This window comes from Aythya ferina (assembly GCF_964211825.1).
Source record: "Aythya ferina genome assembly, chromosome: 1".
Taxonomy (NCBI): Eukaryota; Metazoa; Chordata; class Aves; order Anseriformes; family Anatidae; genus Aythya; species Aythya ferina.
In genome coordinates, this window is record NC_140296.1 from 15404463 (window position 1) to 15425018 (window position 20556).

Consider the following 20556-nt stretch of genomic DNA (forward strand, 5'->3'; position numbering starts at 1 on the left):
TTTTTGAAAACTCCTATGACCTTTTTGATCCTGCAATCCAATCTGAAGTCTTTGCAGTAAGGAATTTCACCAATTCACCTCCGTGCTGTGCATGCACAGCACAATAACCAGATGGTCTCTGCAGCAGAAAGGTTAATTGCATGTGTTATTCCTGTCGACCTCCCATGGGGGCGAGCTATGACCTGTTACTTTGTGTGGCCAGAAGTCCCAGTTAGGGAACAAGCCCTCCTGTAATGCCCTGGACTGGTGTAGCTGGGTGCTGGGATTAAGCCACTGTTAAGGCAGAAGCTGTAGACCGAGATGAGGGAATTAAGATAGGCCGCGATCCAGACAGCAGGGTAGAAGCATGGCTGGAAGCTAAGCCAAGGATCAGGAAACCAAAATGGCAGTGAAGAATGAGGAGAGGAATAAGAAGCACACAAGATGCTGAGAAAAATGCCGCAGCTGAGACTGCAAAAAAGAAAAAGGTCTACAAAATGCTTATAGGCACAGCACTGTGAAACACTGACCTTCACCTGCTTGGCAAGGCCTGCTGGAGGAGTCAGTCATCAGCTCCCTCTTTCTGTCTTTACTAGCCACCCAACCTGCAGCACTCTGCTATTGGACCATCATCTGGCAAGACTGTGAGTTAATTTACCATTTTGCTAAATTCTGTACACAAACCCAGAAGACAATGATGATCTGCATGTACAAAGAGCAATGTGAAATAGTGTTGCATGATGAAGCTGTGAAACAATATTGATCAGAATCACTGCACAGACACGACCATTACTTTATTTTCTGTAGTCATTTTCTTCTATGGGGAGCATATAGGATGTCAATGATGAGGAGTGTTTATTACTGGTTAAATGGAGGTTTTTGTAATTCTGAGGGCATGTTTGGACAAAATCTGACAGCTGGGGCAGAAAGGCTGCTAACTTGGGTTGTCAGATGCAGAAACCAACTTCTTGACGTGAAGGACATTTTCTTACGCTTTTCTGTTCTTACTGCGCTTAGAGTAGCAGTTATTCTTTGCTGTCAAAGTATCTGAGATGGACACTCCCACAGGCTTGTTAATTTGGCCATCTGGGAAAGAAACACTGTATTGCTTTAGATAAACACTGTTCCTTGCTTTGTAAGGGAAAACCCATCAAGCAAGAGCTCTGCAGGTACTTCTTTGAGGCAGCTTGCTTTGAGATGCAATTGGGATATCAGCTTTGACACATTCATCACAGTTAGGTGTAGCACAGAGATGCAGCTGAAATCAATGTCCACTGCTGGAGCCTTTTGGAGCTAGAAGAGCTCTTCTTCAGGAGACAGAAAGCATCTGCCTAAGTGAAAAGTCTGCTGAAGAGTCACATTTGTGCAAGCTCTCAGTAGTTTTTGTAGTGCTTGCATTTCTTCTCTCCTCCTCTCAAGTAATTTAAATTTTTATAATCTACTTGGTGAAACATAGTGTCATATAAAAGATTTAAAATCAAATGTATCTTTCCTATCAGGGAGCATATTAAAAGGAGTTTGCACATTTCTTCTTATGGCATTGGGAAAGAAATTGGGCACAAATGCTGAAGTCTGCCTGGTGGATTACAAGGTAGATGCTCCAATTGAGATTTGCTCCAGGAAGTATCCCAGAAAGAGCTTCCTGGACTATAGCTTTGCACCAAGAAGGGTGTCAGTCTTTGTGCTGCTTGTCAGTCTCAGCTCTGTGCCAGGGACCAGCAGCAGATACTGTGACAGCTGGCAGGAAAGCAGCATGTGTCGGTGAGTTGTCTTCATATGGCTCGTGTTGTCAACAGACAGCAGGAACTGCATAACCCCTGAATGGGTGTTTGTGAACAGTACTCTGCAATATTTGCTTGTTCCCAGCCTGGACACAGATGTTATGGACATAATTGTGCATGCTGAAATACTTCCCAGCACTCACAATAATTGGGGCAATAGGAAATATTTCTGCATGGAGCAAAGAGGATTATGCCTTGTGGCATATATGCATAACACATGTTCATATGCTTTTATTAGCTGTCACCCGTGCTTAAGGCCAAATGAGGCATGCTGTTTGCTAATGGACACCTGTCGTGGGAGGGAATTGTTCATTCAGTGCTCAAGGATGTGAATAAACATCTTAGACCAGCATCTAGGAATTTAAGGGACGGGTTCTGATAGTGCACCCAGACAGATGTCAGTTTGGATTATTCAGCTGTACTTGTCTCAGAGACCACTGCAGGCTTGGCATGTAATACACACAAGAGAATTTCAGTCTGATAACCTTTGTGATCACTGTCTACTGGGGAATGGATACAAGGTACATTGTCTCTTCTGTCAATTCATAATTATTAATTTATTTTTGCAGTACACTTTCTTATATGTTAAAAAGATTTAGCTTTCTTCAATCAATAGTTTCCATGATATTTTATGACAATAACTCACTTATTAGATAATAAATACTCAAAGTCTCTGACAGTATTGTCTTAGAAGGAAGAAAGGCATTCACAGTAAGAGAGATGTCCACAGCAGGCCCCCCAGTCATTTAACCACGAGGGCAGCCTTTCTGCAAGTTAAGCATGCTGCCATAATAAAAGTTCACCAACCATGTGGAGATTATGGTAATAACTGTTTGGCAGAATTTGTAAATCAATGGAATCTGAGCATGACCACAATCTGCACAATACAAAATGGTTTCCTTTTAAATGTGGTTGAATTGTACAAATGTACTCTCCACTGTCAATTTTAGTAAAAAATATTTGTCTAGAAAAAAAAATAAAAAATAGCCTGACTTGCTCTGCCTGGAATATTACAATGTTTGACTAAAGAGAATATCAAAACAACCATTTCTTTCTCATGAAATAGGATTTCTCATGAATAGAACACCTAGAAATGAATATATAAAACTGGGATTTATCAGAATTTGCACTGATATCCCTTCTATATCTGAATTCCCTGCAAGATCCTCTCTTGCCCTGTCCATACTCCTGAGACTGACCAGGAGGAAAAGCATTTGTTGTAGGTGGCCCATGACATTGCCATGTTTTGCAAACAGAAAACAAAACACAATTTGAAAGTATCAGTTTAAGGCAAGGAGTAAAGAACCCAATTAAAAAGTTTCCCCATACAGTCAAGTTTCAGAAAGGGCTGATCAGGCTTTCTTGGAACATATATGGATCTAAGCAAAGTCGGAATGAGGTAAAATAAATAGAATTTGCTCTGGATTTTAGGTTTTTGACTGATACCTAAATGTTAATGGGATGGGCTCATTAAATGTTCATAGCTAGAAAATTTAACTGGAGTTCTTGTAGAAGGAATCTACTCAAAGCAGAAAGGATATTTTATTCAGAAAGGTTTGTATGCTAAGGTATTTTCTCCCAGCCGAATAAGATGTGACTGAGAATTTGCTTTTAATTAATACAAGTAAAACTAGTGAACAGGGAAATTAAATTCCTCCAGAAGTAATTTTGCAGACTCGTTTAGCCTTAGGTTAAAGCTTCAGCTGAGGAAAGAGGAAGCAGAGGGCATCTATTACTGTCCACGCTCTGTGAGAATCTTGGTGGAACCCGTATTTCCTGTTTTATAATAAATGATCTATTCCTACTTAGCCACTGGCCGAGGGCATGGCTCAGTATACTTCATGTAAGAGCTGGTTTGGACTGAGCAGCAAAGCAGAAACCAGAAAACCTCCAACCCATGCTTGAAACATTCCTATGTAGATCATCAACAGTCCTATCACAGTTCCTGTTCAGAAAAATATTCCAGAATGTGAAAATGAATCATTTTATTTGGTGCAAAATTTGTATTGGTATTGCAGCCATTGGCTATGTTTTCTCTGTCAGTTTGGACTACTCCTCATTTCATTCCAAGATTCTGTTGACCATGGTCTGCATGTTATATTACCCCAATTTTTTTTCTGAGGATGGAGGAAAGGTAGATAAAAGTGTGTGGTTTGGTTGTTGGACTTGTATAGAGATTGTTGTACCTTGGCAATAGGGGTGGGACTGTATCACGTCCTGGTATTTTTGGCTTAGACTGGTCCTTAGAGACTATCCCAGGAAACCTTTCTTTTTGTGCTCATGCAGTGTCACTATTTCACCAGCAGTATTATTTTGTAGAGGTAATAAACATGGCAAGTGGCCACCAAGTCAGTCTTCTCATTGTTTCATAAAGCAATATGAGCTTCTAAAACATCTTTAGTGACAACTTCTCTGTGACTCAAAGAGAAGCCTCAAAAGGAATGAAACATGTCCTGAGTTGTTGCTGATGAGGGGAAGGGCTCATGGTGGCAGGCAACTGAACACCACACAGCTGTTCACTCACTGCCTCCCACCCCCAGTGGGATGGGGGAGAGAATCAAAGAAGAAAAAAAGATTAAAGCTTGTGAGTTGAGATAAAGACAGTTTAATACGACAGAAAAACAAATGAAAATAATAACAATGATAAAGGAATATACAAAATAAGTGATGTACATTCCAATTGCTCACCACCTGCTGACCAATACCCAGCCAGACCCTTGCAGCAGCACCCGATCTGGCCAGTTCTCCTTCAGCCCAGATTTATCATTCAGCATGATACCACATGGTATGGGACATCCCTTTGGTAAGTCTGGGTCCATTGTCCTGACTGTGTCCTCTCCCAGCTCCTTGTACATCCCCAAGTACCTCGCTGGCAGGGCAGCACAAGGGGCTGAAATGTCCTTGTGCTTTCAGCTCCTTAGCACGAAGAGCTGAAATGGCTCTGTGTGAGCATCACTCAGAAAAAAACTAAAACATTGGTGTGTTATCAGCATTACTATCATCCTAAATCCAAAACACAGCACCATATCAGCTACGAGGAAGAAAATTTACTCTATCCCAGCTGAAACTGGGACAGCAACACATGCAGAGCATCTTCCAGATGCACTACAAAATGGTGCAGTCAATCTGTCTTCAACAGCAGTGTGGATGCAAGCCACCACATGCTATTCGGCCCCAAAAGCAGGACCCTGGAAGCAAATCAAAATGACAGTAGAGAAGGGGCCATCTGTATCCCTGTCAATCCTTACACTGTCATTTAAATGTGGCTCTAAACCTCTTCTCAAGCCTGGACTATCTCTTTCCTGCTTTCCTGTGCTCCAGGGCAGGCTTAGAAGATCTCAAGGGCTCTCCCTGAAGAAGATCAAGCATTAGCACAGCACAAGTCATCAGGGTATCTGGTCTGCACTGAGCATTCTTCCTGAACCATTCCTGGGCTCTTCTTAAACATAGTATGGAGGAGCTTTAAACCTGACCTACATGATGTAAAACTGAGCAAATGAGCAGCACATGTATACACCCAGCACATGTAAGGTGACACTTTGTCCCAAGGATCATCTAGTGATGTTTGCCATGGGACGGTGAAGAGGCTGCCCAGGAGTCATCAGCAGTAAGAAATCATGTTGCACAGCCACAATGAAAGGCTTCTTACTAGCGGACATTAGTGTCCTAAGTGCTATGCTGTTCAGCTGAAGCACACACACTGTATCTGAAAGAGATCCTGGCATGAATATGTACTTCACAGCTGACCTGTATTCCCAATGGTCACTTAGTGAGGTTTCCAAACAACTGGCAGCTTGGGCTATGGGTCATCAACAGGAGGAATGGGGCAGAACACTGCTAAAAGGGAAAAACTACTAAGAAAAGCAGTGGAGCAGAAAGTCGTGCCAATGGAGAACCACCTGACTCTTCCCATGGGGTCCATCTGTACAGGAAGGTCATACTCTCTGTGAGCTACCACTTAGGGCTGCCCCTCGCTAATGCATCCATCATCTTAACTTGTAGACTACTCTGTGACAGTATTCAAGCCCTGTTTTTTTTTCCTACAGTTATAGAATTATAAATCACACATGCTGCAAGATAACACAGGCAGGCTATAGTCCTACTTACTGCTTGGTGTTACGTTAAATGGAGAAGCTGTAGATTCTTGTTTCTATCTGGAGGCTTTGGAATATAACTCTGTGACATTTTTTTTCTTAAAATGCTTACATTTCACTCAGAACACTTACTTATCTTATAGACCATAAGGATTCAAGTCTAATGTTGACATCACTCTTGCAGTATTGGTCTATATTTAGGAAAAAATAGAACAGTGAAGTAATTTCATCATATAAGAAACTATGTAAATGTCAAATGCCACTGCCAAAATTCAAACTTTGGTAAATAAAATACCACAATCATCTAAATGCATTCAGAGCCATCATTTTTGAGTGGGTAAATGTTCTCCCTTATAATTTAATATTGACTTTTATCTCAAAAGATTCAATAACCCTTGCTGCATTTCGGTTTAGATGTGTATTAAAAGCATCAATTCAGGAAAAGCTTTGTGTGGGAAGAAGAAAGCACCTCCTGCTTTTTCTCCAAAGGGTTAAATGCCTTGGAGAAGAATGGCTGTGGCCTTTATTCTGTACAGACTTGCCATTTGTGTTTAAAAAGGTTTTGTGGGGAAGTGAACATTTTTCTGAGGGGAAAAGACTGGTCAGAAGAAGAACAAGGAAAAAAATAAAGGAAAGGGAGAAGAAACACAACTTGGCGAGTTCTCTCCGAGGATCACATTCCTGAGGACATCATTCCTAAAAATACAGTGTGGTAGTTTCACCCCGATGGGCAGCTAAGCTCCACCATACCAGTCTCTCACTCCTCCTACTCAAAGTAACTGGGAGAAAATACAATAAAAAATGATTCAAGTTCTACAGTTGAGAAAAGGACAAGCAGATCACTTAACAATTATTATAACAGGCAAAACAGACTCAATGTAGGGAGAAGAATAAAATTTATTGCCTACTGCTACCAGACTAGAGCAGTGAGAACTAAAAGCAGTTTAAAACTACCTTCCCCCCTATCCACCTTCTTCTGTGTCCTCCCCTGGAGGACAGGGGCAGACTATGTGCAGGGGAATAGGGAATGGGGGTTGCGGTCAGTCCATGGCGCTTCGTCTCTGCCACTCCTTCATGGTCCCTCTCTGCCCCTGCTCTCCGTGGGGTCCCTCCCACGGATGCCGTCCTTCCCGAACTGAGCCTGCAGGGGCTGCCCACAGGCTGCAGCTCTTCAGGAACTGCTCCCACACGGCTCCGTCCATCCCCCAGGAGCAAACTGCTCCAGCACGGGTCCCCCACGGGTGGGCGGCAGCTCCCCCAAGACCCCCTGCTCCTGCGTGGGCTCCTCTCCACGGGCTGCAGCTCCGGCCCGGGGCCTGCTCCTGCAGGGGCTCTCCATGGGCCGCAGCCTCCTCCAGGCCACATCCACCTGCTCCACCGGGGGCTCCTCCAAGGGCTACAGTGTGGAGATCTGCTCCATGTGGGACCCATGGGCTGCAGGGGGACAGCCTGCTCCACCAGGGGCCTCTCCAGGGGCCGCAGGGGAACTTGTGCTGCCTTGTGCCTGGAGCACCTCCTGCCCTCCTGCTGCACTCCCCCTGGGGGCTGCAGGGCTGCTTCTCTCTCAGCTCTCACCCCTCTCTCCCAGCTGCTGTAGCACAGCAGATTTCCCCTTCCTTCAATCTGCTCTCCCAGGGGCCCACCCAGTGTTGCTCATGGCTCGGCTCTGGCCAAGCAGGTCCCTTTTGGAGCCATCTGGAGCTGGCTCTGATCTGACCTGGGGCAGCTGCTGGGTTGTGCTCACAGAGGCCACCCCTGCAGCCTCCTCAAAACCTTACGCTTTTAATGCAATATATACGATATTGTCCCTGTGAGGGTCTCTGCTGGGTGAATGCCTGGGCAGTGTTTTCCAGGGAAGGTAGTCCACCAGCCCTCTCCACTACTTTTTCTTCCTGCCAAACCCCAGCAGTACTGCCCCTCACCCCAGTTCCTGACCCTGCAAGCTACAGCTCAGTCCTCTTCAGTGGCTCTGCCACATCCAGCCCTGGCACAACCCACCCTTCTTTTGGGAAACAGCCCAACTTTGTGATTATTTTCTTGCATAGTCCCAAGCAGAAATCAAGAACTCCTTGGCTGCCCTCAAACTGTATTTGATCAGATGTTTCCTACATTGCTAAATGTGGTCTTCCCCTTGCCCAGCCCTCATGCTTCTGCTTTGTCACCACTTCAGTCTGCCCAATAACCACATGTTAATCAGTTGGTTGCATTATTTAGCCCTTAGCATTGATCCAGAAGGAGCCAGCACCAGATCGACCCCGTTAAGCAACATGACCTAGGAGGAATTATGTAAATAAGTCCAGTACAGGAGAGATGTTTTAACTTTTCTGATTAGAAAAGCTAAAAAAAAAAAAAAGCTAAAAAAAAAAGCTATTCTTATTTCACTCTTACAAGACAGACTGATATAGATTCATCATTTGAAGGTTAATTACCTGTGAAGTGCTATATTAATAATTTTTGTGCAAAGCTTTGTTTTGAGATTTAAAAGCAGTTTCCAATGAGTGAGAGAGAATGTGATATTTTGTGACTTAGTCTATGTCATGTAATCCTTGAAACAAAAGATTTTTTTTCCTAAAAGTTTCTTGTTATTGACAGATTGAAAATTTAACTAAGACCTTCATCTACCTTTATCCAAGAAAGATCATGAGGTTCAGTTCTCACTTTATTTCAGAAAGATGCGTGCCTGAGGATATTTCTTTTTACATAACAAGTATAAGCCTTTTCAAGGGCTGAATCTTTCTTTGATACAGTAAGCAAAATGTTGGAGACCTCAGCAGGTGTAAAATAATGAGGCAGTACATGCAAATGAGTCTTTGATGTGCACTATAGCATTGTTCTCCCTGTGTTGGAAGAAAAAAAAAAAGAAAGTGACTGTATATACATACATTTGATAAGTGAAGCATCCGTCTACACCAACAGATTGCAGTTAACTTATTAGTATCAGAAAACTGTACTCTACTATAAAAGTCAGATAATGTTTTCTTGCAAGTCCAGCAGTCATACGGGTGACTTATGCTGTTTGTTTTCATAAAGATCTCACCAAAATAGAATATCTATGCTTTATTTTTATTTTTATTTTTATTTTTATTTTTATTTTTATTTTTATTTTTATTTTTATTTTTATTTTTATTTTTATTTTTATTTTTATTTTTATTTTTATTTTTATTTTTTTTTATTTTTATTTTTATTTTTATTTTTATTTTTATTTTTTTTATTTTTATTTTTATTTTTATTTTTATTTTTATTTTCTTCTCTCTGTAAGGATGTTTTCAAATGTAAATGATTTATATCGGTCTGTTCATATTCCCATGTGCATTCATCTTGTTTGCTCAAAACTATAAACATAAAAAATTGTGGATACCAAAGTCCAACTGATTTCACTTTGGCTTCAGCTATTGCTGAAATTACGGATTTCAACAATAGGATTCCTAGTGCACTTAGATGGCTGCATGGGAGCTTGAAATGTTGCCATTGCTGGAGGCTAGGCCTGAAATGATCCTGCTTATTGCCAGTGCCACTGCTGGCAGGGCTCCAGGGGACTGCCACACTCGGCTGAAAAAATATCTGAAAATTTCAGAATGTCTGAAATATGGTGGTGAAACATCAAGCCAGGTGTTTCTGGAGGCTTCAGCACTACTAAGCTGCTACCAAATTATTACCAAATTATTTCCATGGAGCACTTAATCTCAACTAATTACCAAATTCTGTAATTCAGTATCCTGATACTACTCTTTTTTTTTTTTTTTTTTTTTTTTTTTTCCCCTTCCTTTCCCTAATCAGTCCTACAAAGTCTGTTTCTTAATATAATTTGAGCACCACAAGTAGAAATTCAGGACAGTTTTAGTTTTGGTAAGTAGCTATGGTATGTACTCAGCCTTAAGTTGTGAACTGTGCTATGCAGCAAATCATAATAGCTAATCAGATCTCTCTTTTATGACCTCTACACTATACAGAAATGATTGACAATTAATTTAAAATTAATTAAAATAATTAATTTAATTAATTTAGGGCTACTGCTTGTTACAATATATATTCTTTCTATAAATCTCTGTGTTCTGTAGGAAATGGGCACACCGTCAAGTGTCACAGAATTATAACAGACCTTATCCAAGTAAGTGTTTAAGTTTGAGTGGAAAAGCAAACCATGTTTTTAGGGGGTCAGACCTTAGCTTCAGAAGTATAGCATATAGAAAAGAGGTCACTACATTATGCAGGGGTTTCTGTTGTGCTGTAAAGTAAAATCTGCATATTACTAACGTCCAAATACTTTGCTTTTGTGTATTATTAGGTGTTGTACAAAAAAGCTACTACAGGAAATAAAGATATGCTATTTCACTTGGACTGTATTGTTCCAAAGGAAATTAATTACATTAGCGCTTTCCTGCCTTTACTCTCAATGGAATTCAGTCACTGCTAGTCACAGATTAAACCAGCATTATCTCTCAGCTCCATGGCTTTCCTGGTTCCATTGAATCACAATCACAGTATGGCTATGCTGAAAAATGTTCATTTTTTCCCCACAGTACAAATATTCTGCTAGCAGTACAAAATTGGGTATTGTTAACCTTCATGCTCTTCAATATTTCTAATGCCTACCCCCCACTTTGCGTGCAAATGTACTCTAAGTAAAAATGAATTCATTTTTTATTATCTTGATTGTTCAATTCATTTGGAAAAAATATGCTGATTGTCACCTAAAAGCTACCACTTTTAATGCTGAGTAGCTGATAGCAGTTTGCCAGGAAAGTGAATTTGCTTGGCTATACCTTAGGAAAAGAAAAGAGATGTGCAATGAGAGGCCAGTATTCACAAAGTACTTCTGGATGTACTTCTCGATGTAGAGACATAGTTCTCGGTTGTTCATTTTTGCACCACAGCTTGCAATAGGATCTTTCCACCAACCTACTGAAAAACATCAGCTGGCAGTGGTCTGTGGGCTCAGAGTCCACAGGCAGGTGTTGGCTGCTCTCAGTCCCAGCCCAAATGCCTCTCAGGAGGCTGGAGAATAAAAGTGGCAAAGCCGGTGTTCAACAAGTGCTGCTACAGCAAGTCTTCCCACTTTTTGCTAATAGTGAAAACTGAAGGTTTTGTGTGGTACTCAAGTGATGACAAAGCATCGTGTATTCTCAGTAACTGTGCCTCTCTCATACAAAGACTTTCCTACAAGGAATATCTTTTCAGGTGATACACAAGTGTGGAAGATGTCTGGTAGTATTTTCTAACTCTTTGCTCACAACCCCCTCCAACCACCCCTCCCCCCCAACCCCTTTTCAGGATCTGGTCACAGATTGGGACTTTTTTTTCTTGTGAGAACCGACAATGAGTGTAAACATGATTTGCATGTCTGGAAAGAATACTCAATGGGCTACAGGGCAGGTCTGCCATTCAGAGGGACCTGGATAGTCTGGAGAAATGGTCTGACAGGAGCCTTATATAATTCAGAAAAGGGAAATTTCCCTAGGAAGGAATAACACTGAGCACCTGGACACACTGGGGCTGACCAGCTGGGAAGCAGCTTTGCAGAGAAGCACCTGAGGGTCCCAATGGACCACAAGCTGAACAGGAGTCAGCAATATACCCTGACAGCAACCATGCACTGAGCTGTATCAGCAAGAACATTGCCGCAGGTTGAGGGAGGTGATCCTTCCCCTCTGCTCAGCCCTGGTGAGACACACCTGGAGTGCTGTGCCCAGTTCTGGGCTCCCCAGTGCAAGACAGACATGGACATACTAGAGCAAGTGCAGTGAGGTGCCATGAAGACAGTGAAGAGACTGGAGCATCTGACATACAAGGGGAGGCTGAGAGAGCTGGGTCCGTTCAGGATGGAGACAAAAAGGCTCAGAGGAATCTTACTGGTGTCTATAGCTCCCCGGTCAACTGGTGTCTCCCCGATCCGAGGATGCACAGAAGCCAGACTCTTTGTGGAGGTGCTGTCTATGAAAACTTAGAAATAAGGAAGATATTTTTTACAGCAGTAGTAGTAAAGCATTGGCACAGGTTGCCTCAAGAGGCTGTGAGTCTCCCTCCTTGGAGATACTCAGACCTTGGCTTGCCAACAGCCCCAGACAGCCTGACCTACATCAGTTATCTCTGCCTAATGGGAGGGCTGGACCAGATGGCTTCCAGACTTACTTTCCAGCCTACATTCTTCTGTGATTTTAAGGTTCTGTGAGGTCAGTTGTCAGATGTGAAGCTCCAGATATTAAGTAATTTATAAGCTGAGTGTTTTATTTTTCCTGAAAAGATTTTTCAAGCTGATAAACCTTGTTTATCATGTCAGGAGGCTGAGTGATAAAACTTGAATCAATCAATATGTTTAGCACCATGTTCCCTAGAAAGATGGCTTTGGTCTAGAAATGTAAGTGGTATAAAGCAGGAATGAATAGTCTTTATTAATCATTCTTAGGTCCCTAGAAATGACAAGGAACATACTTCATGGGATCCATCTTGTATTTGTGCCAAAGCTATGTCCATAAACTACAAATTTTGCAGTTGTCTTGTATAAAGAGATATACAACATCAGTGGCCTTTGGCGTGCTCTCTCTTGCTGAAGTGACCTATGGAAGTCTATTTGAGTAGAACTTTGATTAGTTTTGTTTTGCTAAGGATACTTTACTTTTCATGCTGCATCCGTCCCTCCAAGACCCATCATACACGTATCACAGCACTGAATGATTTCTGTGGGTCTGAGAGAGCTCCATTATTTTTTCTTCCTATGGTTTCACAACATGATCTCTGTTCAGTGGAGAGTAGCACAATATATGCTTGAGACCATGTTGACAATAATCAATATGATCTCTTCTAGGGTGTCTGCCTTCTCATGGCTCTTGACAAACCTCTATCACTTTCTGCTCAGATGCTGTGTGTGAACAAAGCAACATATTCCTCCCACCCCCTGGGATATGCCTGTAAGACACACGGAGCTGATGACACTGGCAGGGAACAGAGCCAGACATGCCAGAGGAGGAAAACAGACAGGCCCTGAGCATTTTTGTCATCTTGCTGAAGGACTCTAGGCTATTGTCACCTGCTTCCAGGTTTGCTAATCCATTCACCTAACTTAAGCCTTTGACATATTATAAACTATTGTATCTAAACACTGTGAACCTTGATAAATAACCTGAAAATAACCATTACTCCTGCTGTATGTGGTCAGCATGTCCTTATGTTAAATACAGCATACTGCAGTGCTAACCTCTCTCTCATGTAGCTGATGCAGTTCTTCATAGCCTATTAATTTTGGGCTTTGATTTTGTTTTCATGTTATAAGATAGTATAAAAAAGTTGCTCATATAAGATTTTCAAAAGGGAACCTAATCAAATCACTCTGTGCTCTGCATCCAAAGCCACAGTCAAGATGTTTTAGCACTGCTGTGACTCAGGATAAAGACTGATGTCTGCAAAATACTCCCATCATGCTAATGGCAAAAGGATAGCTTGTGTAACTAGAGGAAGACTAAATGCTGAAGGATGTGAATGGAATTTAAAGTGACAAAATCTTCTTTGAAAACACTAAGGGCAAGTCTGAATCCAAGATACTTCTTGTGGTTTTAGGTTTAGAGGAGAAATGTTTTCTTTCTTCTTTCCTTTTATTTATTTACTTATTTATTTTTAAATTGTCTTGAGAGCAGAAGAGAACTTATGTCTTTTTCTGTGCTTGCTGGCTTTTTCCAAATAACAATCAAGAAGTTGGGAAAATAATTAACTTGATTGCAATAACCCTGCACCTGGAGACTGAGAGAAAGAAAGAAATATTTTTCTCCTTTGCTTTTTATTTCAAAGTCGAACTTTACAGTTACTTGGATTTTATCTTGCTTATGGTATTAGCCTTACACAAACAACAGGCCAAATAAAACAAATCCCAAAGCATATAGTGTTACTTCTCACAGGCAGATGTAATTTACAGAAACAGTAGGCACACTTCAGGAGTTCACTGTGGTTGTAGAAGCATTTCCAATTCCAGTTATATTTCCCACACTTAAATCGGGGCTCTGGTAATATCTCAGTAGCCAGAATTAACTTTGCAAGTGCCTACATACCACAGAGCAGCAAAGCTTAGTACAAGCAGCAATTTGGCTGTAGTGAGGTGGAAAGACCCCACTGGGAGCCTAACACATGGAAGTTAAAGCCTTTCCTTTCCTTTCCTTTCCTTTCCTTTCCTTTCCTTTCCTTTCCTTTCCTTTCCTTTCCTTTCCTTTCCTTTCCTTTCCTTTCCTTTCCTTTCCTTTCCTTTCCTTTCCTTTCCTTTCCTTTCCTTTCCTTTCCTTTCCTTTCCTTTCCTTTCCTTTCCTTTCCTTTCCTTTCCTTTCCTTTCCTTTCCTTTCCTTTCCTTTCCTTTCCTTTCCTTTCCTTTCCTTTCCTTTCCTCCCCTCTCCTCTCCTCTCCTCTCCTCTCCTCTCCTCTCCTCTCCTCTCCTCTCCTCTCCTCTCCTCTCCTCTCCTCTCCTCTCCTCTCCTCTCCTCTCCTCTCCTCTCCTCTCCTCTCCTCTCCTCTCCTCTCCTCTCCTCTCCTCTCCTCTCCTCTCCTCTCCTCTCCTCTCCTCTCCTCTCCTCTCCTCTCCTCTCCTCTCCTCTCCTCTCCTCTCCTCTCCTCTCCTCTCCTCTCCTCTCCTCTCCTCTCCTCTCCTCTCCTCTCCTCTCCTCTCCTCTTCTCTTTCATCAGAGATTTACTGAGTTCTCCAGAAAAGAATGGGATGCATCTGTGTGGTGGAGTGCATGTACACACAAAGCATATATTATGTGCTGTGGTAAACATTTCTTGAAGATACTGGCACAGGACAGTTTCCTTCAGAAAACATGGTGAATAATTTCTCTGAACAAATCCAAATTTTTATGATTAAAAAAAAAATATCTGATGAGGAATGCAAAAAAGGATAAATTGGAGCCAACATTTAAAAAATGAGTAAGTCACAGGAACACACCATCCATTTGTCAGGTTCAAATTAATTTTCTTTCTGCAAATGGAATACTTTAATTTGTATTGAAAATGTCAACATTTGTAGTTTTGACATTTCCCATTTTTAATGGAATCACTCATCTTTCCATATATTTTTACATTCATTATAAGCAATCTAGTTCAGAGCAGAAACTTCTTTAAAAATATCTCACACAAAGAAAATATTGTTTCTTTCTAAACCATCTCCAGTGAAAAATATTTTTCCAGGGTTTTCACAGAATCACAGAATTTTCTAGGTTGGAAGAGACCTCAAGGTCATCGAGTCCAACCTCTGACCTAATGCTAACAGTCCCCACTAAACCATTTCCCTAAGCTCAGTTTTGTAAGATGAGAAGTATTTTCCTGTGGTGGCAGATCATAGATGCCTTGTCTGGTGCAAGTCTTAAGTGTCCTTCCAAAGAAAAGCCTCCACAACTGCTTATCACTGTTCTTTGGAAATTCCTGTTGACTTAGTGAATATAGCAGGAACCTGAATTTCTTAAAATGTATAAACTGAGCTAAAAAAAACATGATTTCTTTCCTGCTGTTTGCATTAACCAGTGTTCTGTGGTCCATTTCCTGTTCCAGGCCCAAGACAAACAGCAGTCAATTGCTCTGTACCAACTTTGATGATGTCCCAGGTCAAGGAAGAGAGGGAATGGAGGCAAGTCAGAGAACAACCTTCCACAGAAGCTCTCAGATGCAGGGATGTTTTGTCCAGATGAACCATGTTTATGGAAGAAGGATAAAGGCACAGGGAAGGAGGAACTTTGAATCTGTTCTTCCTGGTCTCCAAAACGTCCACTTTAGCTTGTGTGAACAAGAGTTAAATTATCCAGAAGAAATGAAGCTGGAAGGTGGAATGAAACAAGGAATTTAGATGCATAGAAATTTAATTATTATGTCTTTGCCAGCCCCAACAGAAATGACCACAAGCATGTTCCAAAATGTAAAAGTATGAATACAATCACAATAGAATGAACAACAGTGCTAACTCACAATTAAGTTTTGTCCCGTGAAATTGATTATATGGCAAAGATGATGTCCTTTATTCTGCTAATTTTGAAATAAAGATCCATGTTTTCATGAGAAACAAAAGAACATCAGAGGAGAGTATTTATTGAATGAAGTTTTGAAATAATGTCAGACTTTCTATTGCCCCTAGATATTGTCCTCTTTAACAGTGGTACATGATGGAGATGGCTGGTGTTTCATAACTGTTTTTCTCTCTGTCAAGGATCAAACTCAACATCTGAAATATCAGCTAGCCTTCTGAGAGTGCCAACACAATAAATTGATACCAGAACAGGAAGCAAATGGTAATTTTGTCTCTGCTGGATGGCATGCAGTACAAGAGTACAATAGCTTTGCCTTCTAATTCTCAGCTTCAGGGAATTATTGCCTTCATGCTACTGAGGAAAGAATTTCATGTGAATATCAACCTCGGTGGTCTGCAGAGTCTGTTTTTTATTTTTTCCTTTTTTCTATCTATGATGTATTTAAAGCTCCTACAGTAATTTCATAGATTTCCCAGCCTACATTCATTCAAGTTGTTCATTTGTGATTCATTCAGTTCATATTGGGGAGGGATAGTCTATCAGTGAGCCAGAAGGACTCCCCAGTGTGAGCTCTTTCTCTTTGGCTTCGGGGAATACTATTGAGTAGGTTAGTCTTACTCCCTTGTTGTGAACATCAACTCTGTGACCAGCACACAGTCTTCTTCAGCTATATCACAAAACACCATGACTGTCTCCACTGGGAAAGTGAAGATTCAGCTGGCTTGATTTAATACATTGTTAAAATTTCCTCCTTGTCATTCAAATCCTTTTGGTCATCTCTGCAAGTGCAAATCACAGAACGGTTAAGGTAGGAAGGGACCTCTGGGTCCATCTGGTTCCACCCCTGCTCAAGCAGGGACACCCAGAGCAGGCTGCCCAGGACCATGTCCAGGTGGCTTTTGAAGATCTCCAAGGAGGAGGCCCTTCATCATCTTGGTAGCCCTCCACTGGACTCAAAAAGCAGAGCAGGATTTGTTTTAACAATGGTAGAACAGTTAAATTTTGGTGTCAAAAAGAAAAGATGCTCGGTATGCTCGGTACAGTTACTTGTCATTCCCTAATCAGGATTTGGTTCCTGGTTTCACCAGAGACATTCACTAGTCTGAAAGAGAATATGGATTTATTTTGTATGATCATGGTCAAATCAAACTAATCACAAAGTAATTTGGTGTCCACAGTCAACATCTTCTTTCTGAAAAACAGATTTATTTATTTTTATTTTTTTTAATATTTCTGAAATGATAAACCTCCAAAATGGAGGAAATAAGAAGCATTTGGTACATTTGAAAGTTTTGTGCAGTGTTGCTTTAGAGAGTGGATTTAAAGAATGGTGATGTTTTAAAGGTTTTTTTATATCCAGTGCATAGCTCTGAGCATATCTTGGTACTAGGAGGAAGTAGGGTGAGAGAGCTCTGGAGCAGGTGAACATGACAGTTTTAGGAAAATCATATGTTAAGAAACATCTGGGTTAATACAACAGTTCCTACAGCTTCCACAGGATCAACATACAAAGGCACAGACAGTTTTCTTCTGGCTGGAGAGGCAGCATAAATTGATCTTAAAGCTTTCAAGAAGAAAAATGGTAAAAGTAGCTAATTTACCTGATTTATGTGAGCCATTAACAATGTACTACTGTGTTCTGATTCAACTTGGGTTGTAAATTTCACATGACAAAGAAGACAATTAAGGAAAAACGGGTAAGAAAATGAGCAAATCGTTATTTTACTAATTTCTACTTAAGGAAGATTCCACCGTCCACCACCCACCCCAACCCCTTTTGACCAAAGACTCCTTCAAGGCAGCTTAAATCACTATCTGAATGTGTGTCTTGGTATCTCTGGCTTCAGCTGATAAAATGAAAATCCCTAGCCTCTGGAAGTGATTTTAAGGTCCTTTTTTTTATGCTACAAAATATCATTATCTACCTATTTTATACCAGATCATTCTGCCATGCATATAACTGAACTAGTTTCTAGTTATCATTCAGAAAAGCTGCTTCTTCTTTCTCTACCTCTTGGATGCTGGTCCAGCATTAATCAGAAGCTGTGTTACCTTGTATCTTTGGGAAGGCACCATATATCTTTTGCAGCACTGTGTAGTAAAGCACAAGAAAGAATCGAGGGGGTGGAGGTGTAAAGTCTGCTATTCCAATCTACATTCTGTCCATACAGGTAAACTGAGCTAGGATTTGGACTCCAAAATATGAATGGCATCCTCTAATGACAAGGGAAATTGTGTTGCTCAGCTGATGTGATGGTGCTGTGCTGTCTTCTTCTGAACGCCTGTGAGAAGTACCAACATGCAGAGCAGCAGACAAGGCCCACAGCAACTCGGTTATTCTGGATGGCTGAAGGGGTTTCTAGATGGGTGAATCAGTGGTGAATGTTAGTTACATTCACCAATATTTTGCACGTCACTGCCCAGTGCACAAAAATATTCACAAAACTTCAGTTCCAGGTGTAGCAACTCATCACTCTGTTATGGAGAGCTTTGCAGGCTCTCCTGGAGGACTCCAGAAGCACCATGCACAGATAGGACAGGCCAAGCAGGCATAGCCTGTGTCTGCATCTCTGTCATACTCCTGTACAGCCTTCTCCTGAGCCTGGCCATTTGGAAGAAGCCAGGACTGTGAGTTTATAAATGGCTGAACTTTCAAGCCATGCCTCTATCTTAAGTGAAGTCTGATGCTTGCCTATAACCAAAGATTTAAAAAAAAATAACTCTCCCTTTTGCTTCCTCTCTTTCCATCAACAACAAGGGCAAGTTTGCACTCACAGTTTGTTGTTTGCTTTGATCTCAAAATGAGTTGGTCTCCAGGAAACTGAAGATGGTGACTGTGTACCAGCTTCTGAATATCATTGTTAGTCCTCACTCTGAGGCAGATAATACCTTCAAAGGAAACCTGAGTAAGACTGTATCCATCTTCTTATTCTTATAGACTTTCCAACACTTTTTTATTCTAGTAACCACTCCATTCTGACTATCAACATTCACTATAAGAGTTTATAAACAGATAGAGGAAATGATAGCACCTACTCTATTTATTTTATTTTATTTTATTTTATTTTATTTTATTTTATTTTATTTTATTTTATTTCTTATTTTTTATTTTTTATTTTTTAATGGTAGCACATTTTCCAGCAACTTTGGTGGCAGTAAGCTGTCTCACTCTGCAATAACTTTGCTGTAGTGAGTACCTACCTCTCTTGGTCAGGCTCAGGAGCAGCCCTTGAGTACAGAGTGGAAGCTGGAAGAAGAAGAGAATTAAATTAATTCTAGATGAGGTGGATCTTTAACTACTTTTCTTTTTATATAGTATTTCTTTATGATTTTTCAGTTTGTCTTACTTTTATGGAATTCTGAAAGGAATTTCTCCACAGGCACCAGATGTTTTCTCAACAGACTTTCCCTTTATCTGTGTCTTCTGTTTAAATTGTGGTACATGTGAAGTGATAAGGGAGAACAGAAGGTATGATATTCTTTTCCAAGATAAGCTTTAAAGGATGATAAATATTTGCCTAAGCAGAGCATCTAAGCCATATGCAAATTTGCATAGTGGCACTCCAGGTGATAGAACGCATGGTAATTACTTATAACCTGATAAAACTGAGAAATTCAGGAATATTCTGATGACTGAAAATGTTCTTCTGAGAAAAAACAACACCATCTCTTCACTCCTTAATAAGGCAATTCTGGGGGAAAATACAAGTTTTTAGGGAATGACATGAAGGACATGTCCAGCTGGACACAAAGGACATCTCTTTGCCATCCTCCACACTTCCGATCATAATATGGATCTCTTCACTTCCTGAGCATAGCCGTGACTTTCAGTTGTTCAGCTTGCATCAATTCCTTAAAAACTCAAAGATACTCATCATCCCCCATGATTGCACATATTGGCCTGACTATTCCAGCTCCCACATGAAAGCACATTGTGTTGTAATCACCTACTCTCAATTAACAGCGCTTGCATTGTTAAGGGGACAGGGAACACATTGGACGTACTTGCCCACAGGCAATTAAATTGAACAAACAGCACATTGATACTTAAGACATGGCAGGGTCAATAGTTTGGAGTAAATGTACTACTGGATTTTAACAGTTCAAAAATGTATAATTAGATTTCAATTTAACATGCATTAAAGTGCAGAATGGAAGCAGGAAAGGACAGGAGGACTTAAAATGGGAAACACGGTCATCTTAACTTTATCATGTCTTTACATTGCTAGGAAAAACAAATCAAGATCTAGGAAAAGAAGAGTCATAGTATCACAGAATCATAGCACATCTTGGGTTGGAAGAGACCTTAAAGATCACCAAGTTCCAATCCCCCTGCCATGGGCAGGGATGCCACCCACTAGATAGGTTGCCCAGGGCTTCATCCAAACTGGCCTTGAATATCTCCAGGGATGGGGTATCCACAACTTCTGTGGAAAACCTCTTCCAGTACCTCACTACCCTCTGAGTGACGAACTTCCTCCTAACATACAATCTGTATCTCCCCTCTTTTATTTTAAAACCATTTCTCCTTGCCCTGTCACTATCTGCCTGAGCAAAAAGTCACTCTCCATCTTTTTTACAACCCCCTGTCGATTCAGCCCAGGATGGTGTTGGCCTGCTGGGCTGTAAGCAACCACTACTGGCTCATGTTGAGCTTTTCATTCACCAGAGCCCCCAAGTCCTTCTCCACAGGGCTGCTCTCAGTGAGAGCAA

General features: G+C 41.1%; 1 long non-coding RNA gene across 1 annotated transcript in view; it reads right to left on the reverse strand.

Moving 5' to 3' along the window:
* Window positions 1–14845: 14845 nt before the first annotated feature.
* LOC311430182 overlaps window positions 14846–20556 on the reverse strand; it is a 44559-nt gene continuing 38848 nt past the window's right edge. The window contains exons 2-4 of the long non-coding RNA XR_014688606.1: window positions 19045–19090; window positions 18619–18732; window positions 14846–15635 (exon numbers count right to left, since the gene is read on the reverse strand). This is a non-coding gene — a long non-coding RNA (uncharacterized lncRNA). The remainder of the gene's footprint in view (window positions 15636–18618; window positions 18733–19044; window positions 19091–20556) is intronic.